The sequence below is a fragment of the Myotis davidii genome, unplaced genomic scaffold (genome assembly GCF_000327345.1).
Source record: "Myotis davidii unplaced genomic scaffold, ASM32734v1 scaffold125, whole genome shotgun sequence".
NCBI classification, from domain to species: domain Eukaryota; kingdom Metazoa; phylum Chordata; class Mammalia; order Chiroptera; family Vespertilionidae; genus Myotis; species Myotis davidii.
In genome coordinates, this window is record NW_006299390.1 from 406,563 (window position 1) to 409,758 (window position 3,196).

Genomic DNA, 3,196 nt, shown 5'->3' on the forward strand with positions numbered 1-3,196 from the left:
CAAAGGATTTACAGCAGTTTTGTTTTTACTGAGGCCTGTCAGCTGCCTCCAAACGTCAGCCCAGGTAATTTCCCCCCTTTCTATACATTTCTAACTATTTAATGGAATAGGGCATTTTTACATATAATGGATTTTTAAATTTTTTATTGATTTCAGAGAGAGAGGGAGAGAGAGAGAGAGAGAGAGAGAGAGAGAGAGAGAGAGAGAGAGAGAGAGAGAGAGAGAGAGAGAGAGAGAGAGAGAGAGAGAGAGAGAGAGAGAGAGAGAGAGAGAGAAACATCAATGATGAGAGAGAATCATTGATCGGCTGCCTCCTGCAAGTCACCCACTGGGGATCCATCCCACAACCCGGGCATATTTCCTGACCAGGAATCAAAATGCAACCTCCTGGTTCATAGGTTGACACTCAACCACTGAGCCACGCTGGCTGGGCTATAATGGATTCTTTATAGACATTTACCCCACTGTGTCTTCCATGCTCATTTTATTAGTCTAAGTAGAACATTTTCCTCAGAGATCTACTAGCACAGAGCACAGATTATCCACAAGACACCAAGCAATGCCATAGCAGAAGACTGTTGTTAAAACTAACTTCTAGGAAACAAAGTGAACTTCATTCCTCTGGCTTATTTTCTTTTTTCATATTCTTGATATTTGTCTGTTTGTTTAATTTATGGCTTTCTGGATTACCCAAGCAATACATAACATAATTATAAAGGTTTTAGATAAATTGAAAATCCTCTTGGGTTTGTAAAATCATCTGTAGTTAAGAGGATTTTAGAGTGTCCTGGAATATTTGAAGCTTTTTTAGTCATTGTGGACTTTAGATCCATTCTTATATGAATAGGAAGCCAATAAAAGTTACTTTAACTTATATAGTTTTTGTTTCATATCAACTTCTGGTGCACTTGTGTGTGCATGTATGTATGTATGAGCACACATATGCACCTGTTAACATTCTGTGTCTGCCTAATTTTAAATAATGAATGGGGTAGTGAAATATTTGGCACTTTTTTCTTTAGACATAGAGGAGGCAATAATTTAAGGTGAATTTGGATTTTCCTTGATGAACTGTCAAACATTTCCACTTTTTGCATAGTAGCAAGCTGCCAGTTCAATTTGACAGTCACCAACTTTACAAGACAATGTCTGTGCTAGTTTTTTAGAATCTTACTGCATTTTGCCTTTGTCAGTTGCATTTAATTAGTGGAAAATGTAAATACAGATACTATTTATGACAATCTGTAAATCATGAAGTATACTAAAATCTCTTTAACTTCAATCAAATGTTCAGTAGATTTACACCGGTTGGTTTGGGGTTCAGTTTTGAAGGAAAAGCACACAAAACCACGTGAGAACTGACAGAAATACACTGCCAAAGAGTATGTAGTGATGGACTTCTAGACTATTTTTACCTTTCACAGAATACAAAGTCCCTACAACATTTTATTCTTGTGAAGACTTCTGCAGATCTGATGTATGAGCGTGTTTTCAGGAAGGCATTACAACGGTAGAGCATAATGGCTACTACCGTGTACCCTGGAGTCAGACAGGCTTGTGTCAAACTCCAGCTCTTGAGCAAGTTCTTTACCCTCTCTGGGCATGGATCTATTCCCCATGCTTATCTCAAAGGATTGTTGTGAAGATTAAATGAGGTTTTTTCCCCCTCCCAGCACAGTGCCTTGCAGATAGTAAGAGTTTCACAATGTACGCTCTCATTATGACCATGTTCATCATCATCTCCATCATTATTGTTGTACCTGTGTGGAAGGGGAGCACTGTCTATACTGGTGCTTATGTTGTATCAAGTTATGACACAACTCAAATCCCCTCTAACCCATGAGGCACAAGGGGAAAGGCTACTGGCATTTGATTTGTAGCCTTTATTAAATACATTATATTCCAGATAATGTATTTCTACTTCTCGTTGGATTTCTTAAACACACATCCACATATTTTTCACATTCCTCTTCACACTTGATTTTAAGCATTTCATTTTTCTCCCTGCATTTTGTGTGGAGAAAAAAGGCAATGAGGTGCCACTTTTGTACAGATATCAGAACGTAGGATACATGTAGCCATGCTTATTTCTGCATCCAGAGACCACATACACCTAAGCCAATGTTGTTAAATGTATTCAAAAGAAATTCAATCAAATTAAATGCATGACAGAGGCATGCTTATGAATCTAAAGAAGAAACCCTTTTATCTTTATTACGGTCAAAAGAGAAAAAGGCCTTTAAAAAAGTTTTATACCAATTTATTTAAACAAATCCTCATGGGCATATCTGAATAGCCATTGATGCTGCACTTTGTCCCATTTGATTGACACTCTTGAATAATACTAGAAATGCTAATTATTCCATGTTTTTATTAGGATATTTGGTTGAAAAAGAGGCTTCACATTTATTGACTCAAACAGAATAGATGAAGACTTAAAGAACATGTATACATGTGAATGAGTATTTTCTGTCTAAACTGGTCACTATTCCAGTAATGATGCCTCTGATCAAGATATACTCCAAAGACTTTTAATATATTTGTATTGATTTCATAGAAGAAGGAAGAGGGAGAGAAAGATAGAAACATCAATGATGAGAGAGAATCATTGATTGACTGCCTCCTGCACGTCCCCCACTGGGGATGGAGCCTGCAACCCAGGAATGTGCCCTGACCGGGAATCAAACCGTGACCTCCTGGTTCATAGATTGGCGCTCAGCCACTGAGCCATGCCGGTTGGGCTCCAAGGTCTTTTAAATGGATCCTAAGCAATATTGATCTTTTGAGGGTAAATTGGATTTTTTAGAAATTTGCAAAAGTTATTCAGAACCATCTTTTATAAATAAGATGAATAGCAAAGAAGATGAATAACAAATCTAAGTTACGTTTTGAGTGAAAATTGAGATATAAAATAATAAGGCTGGTTCCAGTCTTATATGGACAGTTTTCTTATGTGCAACGTTTTCTTTTTTAACAGATTTCCAAAACATTTTGAAAAATGGCAGCATCATTGCAATATTTTAGCCTCCAAAGTGCTGCCTTTGAAGGAAAAAATACTCCATTAGATGTATACATTCTGTTCTGCTTAAAATTCAGTCTTATATTCTTACCATGGTACTTACTGAACAATTTATCTTATGAACAGTAAATTTGTTCATTTGTTTCTCGTACTTGAAATAACTCTGAACATAATGTT

At 36.7% G+C, this 3,196-nt stretch overlaps 1 protein-coding gene and 1 long non-coding RNA gene across 2 annotated transcripts in view; one reads left to right on the top strand and one right to left on the bottom strand.

Moving 5' to 3' along the window:
- NRCAM (neuronal cell adhesion molecule) overlaps positions 1–3,196 on the top strand; it is a 193,714-nt gene that overhangs the window by 183,705 nt on the left and 6,813 nt on the right. The window lies entirely within an intron of this gene.
- LOC107184852 overlaps positions 1–3,196 on the bottom strand; it is a 21,065-nt gene that overhangs the window by 13,342 nt on the left and 4,527 nt on the right. Inside the window, exon 2 of the long non-coding RNA XR_001515751.1 lies at positions 613–619. This is a non-coding gene — a long non-coding RNA (uncharacterized LOC107184852). The remainder of the gene's footprint in view (positions 1–612; positions 620–3,196) is intronic.